This window comes from Dipteris shenzhenensis, chromosome 30 (assembly GCF_047967505.1).
Source record: "Dipteris shenzhenensis isolate YYH24624 ecotype China chromosome 30, Dip_SZ_1.0, whole genome shotgun sequence".
Classification (NCBI taxonomy): Eukaryota; Viridiplantae; Streptophyta; class Polypodiopsida; order Gleicheniales; family Dipteridaceae; genus Dipteris; species Dipteris shenzhenensis.
In genome coordinates this window covers 24,712,093-24,719,888 of record NC_141625.1, presented here as the reverse complement: position 1 = coordinate 24,719,888, position 7,796 = coordinate 24,712,093, and positions in this window count along the sequence as shown.

Genomic DNA, 7,796 nt, shown 5'->3' with positions numbered 1-7,796 from the left:
TTTTTATCTCCTTGTTGTACAAGTGAGCACTTTGTATCTTATCTTGGTCTTGAAAAGAACAATTTTTTACAAAATCTATGACAAATACAATAGTGTCATGGGGAAAATTGGCAAGCCATGTCCTGAACTGCTTATCCTGCCATATTGTGAAGCACATATTTTGGGATGGATTGAACCACGTGAAATTATCAAGCACAGGCCGTGAAATTGTGAAGCACATATTTTGGGATGGATTGAACCATGTGACCTACAAGCTGCCTTGGCTAGGTGCTCTTATATGATAGTAGCCATCTCTTTTTATCGAATCCTTCAACATTGACATTTTCAAATCTCCTTCATATTAGAGCAATGTGGTTGTCTTCCCTCATTTCATTCGAACACCTTTGGCATGCTATCGGGTTTGATGTTGTGTATTATTAAATGCAGTGACCTTTGGCATGCTTATGAGCTATATAGCAAGCAAGTACATGGAAAAAAAACAATTTAAAATTGTAAATAGTGTTGGATTTATTAAAATATCTTTGCGCATGCACAAATTGCACTTTTTCAACTTCTTTTATTTTAGGGTGAATCTAGATACCAATACCAACAACTATCAATGTTTTAAGACCACCATGCACTAGTCCCAATAGTTTGGATTCGAAATTTTCAATCCGTTTTGGTTTTCAACAAATCAAAAAAAAGTTATGGAGCATGCCCTCAAATGGGTATGCATCACTTTAACACAACATTGGAGGCTCATTGATCCATGCATAATGATCTCATTTAGGTATTTCCTTAGGTTGAGGAGAAGCTCATGTAGTGTACTTTAGAATGATTACTTGGTTGCATGTATGTATAGAACAAAATTTAAATGTTTTTGAATAAATTGCTATATCCTATAGTCTTTAGGATGCATGCTTCACATGCAACAAAGCACTTGTAATGCTTTAACAGTCTCATTCCAAATCCTTATTCCATAAGTTTTTGCTCTAATGTTCAAGTTTGGAATGTGTACTACAACTTGAAGACAAAGTTTGCCGAATTTCGTTGATATCTCACCAAAAATGGCTACACCCAAGCAAACAATAACCCCAAACCACGTACTCACATTTGTGTGTATGTGTGTGCATGTATCACACACACATACACATGTGCACATGCATACATGCAGGTGCACATGTGCATGCACACACACACACACACACAAAAAAAATGGTTTCGCATATTGCCTATTTCTTTGGTTGAAAGGATACTATTTTACACATGCATTATACTTTTGTATAGTACCAATAACTTATGATAAAAGCAACACATTGGGGAGAGAGAGAGAAAGAGAGAGAGAGAGAGAATTTCTTGAGGCTCAATACAACAAAGAAAAAGTCCAAGAGACCCTTTGGCCAACAAAAGGGTCCTATGGGTATTTTTAAGACTGTAATTTAAGATCAACTCTCTATGTATTACTAGCCCTTCTCCATTACAACTTGTGTCGCTTTTCTTTTGGAGCATTTAATTCACCCCCTCTTTTGACCTTCACCTCATCATCTCCCCTCAATTAAGGGGAGGTATGATAAATGGAGGTGACCTTTCAAAAACCACGGAAAGTTATCACGATGATGGTTAATAAAAGTGCTCATAACTCTCTAACCGTAGCTTGAATTGATGAGATGTAAAAATAAAATATGATGTACTTTTTGTGTTGCATATGACAGTGTACTCAAAAATTAAATTTGGCATCTTTCTCGGACCCTTTCATTAGCAAAACGGTTCATGGAGACGTGCTGATGGTCATAACTCTCAAACTATAGCTCAGATTAATGAACTATAAAAAGGACAAATGATGTATTTATAAATCTCTATCCAATCAAATGATCAATATAATTTTATTTAATAAATTGGTCCTCCCTGTGGGGGTTAAAGGTCACTGTGCCTTTACCCCGGTTATGTACAATACTCAAAGACATATATAAATGAATGAAAAAGAAGATTAGGGTGGTTCTGCACCCACCAAACTTGTGTGGCTCTCTGTCTCTCTCTCTCCTTCCGTTCTTGCTTCCGTTGAGAGCACTCTCAATTGGTATCAGAGCCCGAGTGATCTAGCTGAGCGTGCATGAATGCTTGAAGCTCAGCAGCTCTGTGGGAGGAAGGAGAAGCTCTGTGGGAAGCTTTGTGGGTGACTTTACTTACATCCGAGTGTGCAGAGACCTTGGAGAAACCTTTGGAAAAGTCACTTTGGCTTTGCGAAGTGGTTTTGAGAGCCTGTTAAGTGGTTTCAAAGAAAAAGTCGTTTTTTGAGCTTTTCCCTGTTCCGTTCGATGACAGAGACTCCATATTGACTTGTAGAGGCAACTATTGCTTGCTTTTGGTGTCCACATTACTTCAGGAGCTTGGAAAGACCTTCATTCTTGAATCTGGGATCATTTCATTGGATTTCTGACTCACTGTGTCAGTTCCTGCGTTTTTTGCCCGGGTGTTGGAACTCAAGTTTGGAGCAACCATTTGCAGATTTGTCAGTTCCGGTGGACTCAGGAGGTCCTAAAACTTCTATGTTGCTCATCATTCGCACTTCGGTGGAGTTTACAAATAGCTCTGTTTCAAAAAACGTTTTTTAGCCCGTGTGTTGGACCCAGTGATTGAGACCACGCCGTCTGTCCCATTGCGTTCCGGATGCCCAAAAACCCCTACCTATTAGTTCTTGCACGATTCGGTGGAGGATTTTCAGAATTATAGATCTCTGTGTATTCGATTCCGTCTCTCTGTTATGCATTTTTCATTCTAAGGTTTTGAAACCTTAGATTTATGCCACATGGCAGTGGATAAGTGTTGACTCCCATTTCTCACTCATCGGTTGGGATTTTGGAGTTCTAGCAGAAGAGAGATATTTGCAAATTTTCTTGTTGAGTCCGATTATGCAATGGCGCCCATGTTTTGAAGCATCTCAGGTTCTATTTTCAGTAGCGCTCATTACCGTGGGACTATGATTTCTTGAGCATACCTTATGCAGATCACTCTGGTTGCAGTTTGAGCAGTGTGCGCTCATTCGTGGTATGCATTAGGTTGCAATGGATGATTTATAGGCCATTTGGATGCATTGCGGTCCTTGTTGGATGCGCTGATAGGCCCAAATTGCCTTGTGGGATGCTATTTTTTATGGACGCTTTGAACATGGATGCTATTTTATGCTGAGGGACAGCTTTGACACATTGCTGGTGATGCACTGATAGTGCTATGCTCTCTTAGATGAGATATTATTGATGCATATGCCAGTGGATAGTGTTTATGCTTGAGTCATTTGGCACTTATTGGCATTTTCTTTTGGGTCAGATTTGCTCATATGGATGCATAGTATATGCACATGAGTCAGATGCATCTTTTGATGCTTTGAGCTTTGAGTTTTGGTGATATTTCACTCTATTGTGGCATACACATTTGGGTGCACCTGGTATTTAGTGTGATTGTCTCTTGCAGGCACTAGCATTTGGGATTTTGTTTCATTTGCATCATGGCATCCTCTTCCATGTCTGAAAAGGAGTTTTTCAGCATTAAAAAGTTTGATGGGACAAACTTTTCTTTGTGGAAAGAACAGATAAGGGATGTGCTTATTCAAAAGAAGCAGATTAAACCCTTGGCAGGGATTGAAGCTAAGCCTGCAAATATGTCTGAGGATGATTGGAATGAGTTGGATGCATTAGCAAAGTCTACTATTAGACTTAATCTTGCAGAGTCAGTTTATTTCACAGTAGTAATAAATGAGCAGACTACGGAAGATTTGTGGAAGAAACTGCGTGCCACTTATGAGAAGGAAACTGCCTCTAATAAACTTTACCTCATGAAGAGGTTGTTTGAGCTGCAGATGAAGGAAGGGGTCTCCATTGCTTCTCACTTGAATGAATTCAATATTATTTTCAGCCAACTTCAGGCTCAGAAAATGAATTTTGATGTGGAGACTAAGGCAATATTTCTCTTATGTTCATTGCCATCCTCATGGGATACCTTCCGTACAGCTGTCAGTAACTCTGCACCTGGTGGAGTACTGAAATTTGATGATGTTGTGGGTAGCTTGTTGGCCGAGGAGATTAGACGGAAGTCTATGGATGGCAACAAGCAGGATGCAGCCTTAAATGTGCAAAGGGGTAGATCACAGTTTAGGGGGAAGTCCCAAGAAAGAGGGAAGTCTCGTAGCAAATCCAAGGCATGGAACATTGAGTGTTACCACTGTGGCAAGAAGGGCCATATGAAAAAGGATTGCTACAAGCTGAAAAGAGAGCAAAAGGATAAGAAAAAGAATGCAAATTGGGGTGCAAATCAAAAGGAAGAGAGTCCAAGGGAGGACAAAGGAAAAGTAAAGATCGAGGAGATCAATGCAGTCACACATGATAGTGACAATGACGTTCTCTTCATGTCTAGTTTATCTACAGAGTTGCTTAGCACTTCAGATGATGCATATTCCCAGGATTGGATTTTGGATTCTGGTGCTTCATTCCATGTTACTCCCCATAAGGAATGGTTCTCCACTTATGACAGTGGAAAGATAAATTGTGTGCATCTTGGAAATGACTATGCATGTGACATAGTGGGAGCAGGTGACATAAAGTTTTCTTTTGCAAATGGGTCTGCATTTGTTTTGAAACATGTGAGACATGTGCCTAAGCTATCCAAGAGTCTTATTTCAGTGGGTCAGCTAGATGATGTTGGTTTTCACACCACTTTTGGCTTTCAGAGTTGGAAAATTCAGAAGGGATCTATGCTTTTGGCTAGGGGTGCCAAGTGTGGGACTTTCTATCCCTTACATGTATCAGGGGTATTTGATCATGTTGTTGCAATAACCGAGCAGCCAAGCACTTCTTTGTGGCATTGCAGGTTGGGGCACATGAGCCAGAATGGAATGAAACTCTTATGCCGTTTGGGTTATGTACCGCGTTTGAGTTTCTCTGATTTTGAATTTTGTGAGCACTGTCTCTATGGGAAGCAGACTAAATCAGCCCATAAAAGAAGGGGAAAGAAAGAGTTTGAAATGCTTGATTTGGTACATTCAGACGTATGTGGTCCCATGCCTACACAATCATTAGGCGGGGCTGAATACTATGTGACATTCATTGATGATGCAACTAGGAAAGTGTGGGCTTATGCTATAGCTCGGAAGAGTGATGTGTTCCAGGTATTTTAGAAATGGCTGGCCTTGGTTGAGAATCAGTCAGATAGAACGCTTAAATGCCTACGGACTGACAATGGTGGAGAGTATCTCTCTCATGACTTTCAGCATTTCTATGATACTCGTGGGATTAAGAGGGAGCTTACATCCCCTCGTACTCCAGAGCAAAATCTAGTTACAGAAAAGATGAACCGTACCATTCAAGAAAGGTTGCAATGCATGCTTTCCAATGCAAGTCTTTCTGGTGATTTTTGGGCTGAGGCAATGAAGACTGTAGTGCATGTGATCAATAGATCACCTAGTAAGAGTTTGGATGGTGGTATTCCTGAAGAGGCATGGAGTGGAAAGAAGCCCTCTTACTCTCATTTGCGTATATTTGGGTGTGAGGCATATGCACATGTGCCAAAAGAGCTTCGAAAGAAGCTAGATCCTAAGTCTAGGAAATGCATCTTTCTAGGTTATGGTGAAAGTGGAGAGATGGGCTATCATCTCTAGGATCCAGAAGCAAAGAAAATCATACGCAGCCATGATGTGGTCTTTAATGAGAAGAAGATGCATAAGGCACCCATGAGGGATGTGGAAATGAGGAGAATCACTTTCCAGGATGTGAATCCACCTGCATATGTTGATAGACAGCAAGCTGTCCATGCACCAAATGTGCAAGAAATGGTACCACCAAGTACTCCCACAAATATACAATCAAGGGTAGATGATGGATCATCTATTGGTGGAAATGATGAGCCAAATGTGGCTGATATGCAGGTGGGACAGCAAGCTGAAATGCCATTGAGAAGATCATCTAGAGTGTCTAGACCGCCTGATAGGTTTGTTCCAGGGGTAGACTATGTGATGCTTACTGATTACGGGGAGACTTCTTGCTACAAAGAGGCTATAATGCATGAGGATCAATGCAAGTGGGAGTATGCTATGCAATCAGAGATGAGTTCACTTATGAAGAATAAGACTTGGGACTTGGTTTCTTTGCCACATGGAAAAAAAGCATTGCCATGTAAATGGGTCTACAAAATGAAGGTCACAGGTGATGATGTGCCTAGGTACAAGGCCCGTTTGGTTGCTAAAGGGTTCAAGCAAGAGAAGGGTGTGGACTTTGATGAGATATTCTCTTCGGTTGTGAAGATGACCACACTTAGATGCATGCTTGGACTAGTGGCAGTAGAGGATATGGAGCTTATGCAAATGGATGTCAAGACAGCTTTCTTGCATGGGGATTTGCATGAGGAACTTTACATGGTGCAGAAGAAAAGGGCAAAGAGCATTTAGTTTGCAAGCTAAAGAAGAGTCTCTATGGTCTTAAGCAGGCGCCTAGAGAATGGTATCAGAAGTTTGATGCTTTCATTCGGTTCCAGGATTTTAGGAGGAGTGAAATTGATCACTGCCTCTACACTAAAAGGGCTAAGGATAATAGCCTAATAATCTTGGCACTATATGTGGATGATATGCTATTGGCTAGCAAGAATACTTATGAGCTAGATGCATTAAAGGCCAAGTTGCATGAGGCCTTTGATATGAAGGATTTGGGATTTGCAGGTCATATTCTTGGTATGCGCATCACGCATGATCGGAGTAGGAAACTCCTTTGGCTTTCACAAAAAGAGTATGTTACAAAAGTATTGCAGCGTTTCAATATGGAGGGGGGGAAGGCAGTGAGTACTCCATTGCCTCCATATGTGAAACTGAGTCATACAGATAGTCCCAAATCAGAAGAGGAGAGGGCCATGATGGCTAAGGTTCCTTATGCATCAGCGGTTGGGAGTCTTATGTATGCTATGATAGCTACTAGACCAGACATTGCATTTGCAGTGTTGGGAGTTGTTAGCAGGTATATGGCTAATCCAGGAAAGAGGCATTGGGAGGCAGTTAAGTGCATCATGAGGTACATGAAGGGTACCAAGGAGATGTGCATCTGCTTTGGTAAAGGAGACATGCGTGTACTTAGATACGCAGATTCAGACTATGCAGGGCATGTGGATAGTAGGAGATCCACTTCTGGTTATGTGTTCACCTTTGCAGGTGGTGCAGTGTCGTGGATGTCTCGCGAATAGAAGTGCGTTGCTTTGTCTACCACAGAGGCTGAGTATGTTGCAGCCACAGAGGGTTGCAAGGAGGCTATATGGCTTGATCGGCTAGTGGGAGATTTGGGGATTCATACAGGTGTACCGACATTGCATAGTGATTCCATGAGTGCTATTCAACTAGCACGGAATCCGCTCTTTCATGCAAAGACCAAACACATTGAGGTCAGGTACCATTTCATCAGGGAGGTACTTGAGGACAAGCGCATAGAGCTTGTCAAGGTTCATACAGATGATAACCCTACAGATATGCTGACGAAGAGTCTACCTAGTCAGCGGTTTGAGTATTATCGTGTACTCATCATGTATTGATGGGTATTGGATAGTATGCTCATTGGTTGTTCTCCCTTACAGGCACATTGTCCTTTAAGTGGGAGGTTGTGGGGGTTAAAGGTCACTGTGCCTTTACCCCGGTTATGTACAATACTCAAAGACATATATAAATGAATGAAAAAGAAGATTAGGGTGGTTCTGCACCCACCAAACTTGTGTGGCTCTCTGTCTCTCTCTCTCCTTCTTCCGTTCTTGCTTCCGTTGAGAGCACTCTCACTCCCAACATTATGTGAGAGAGA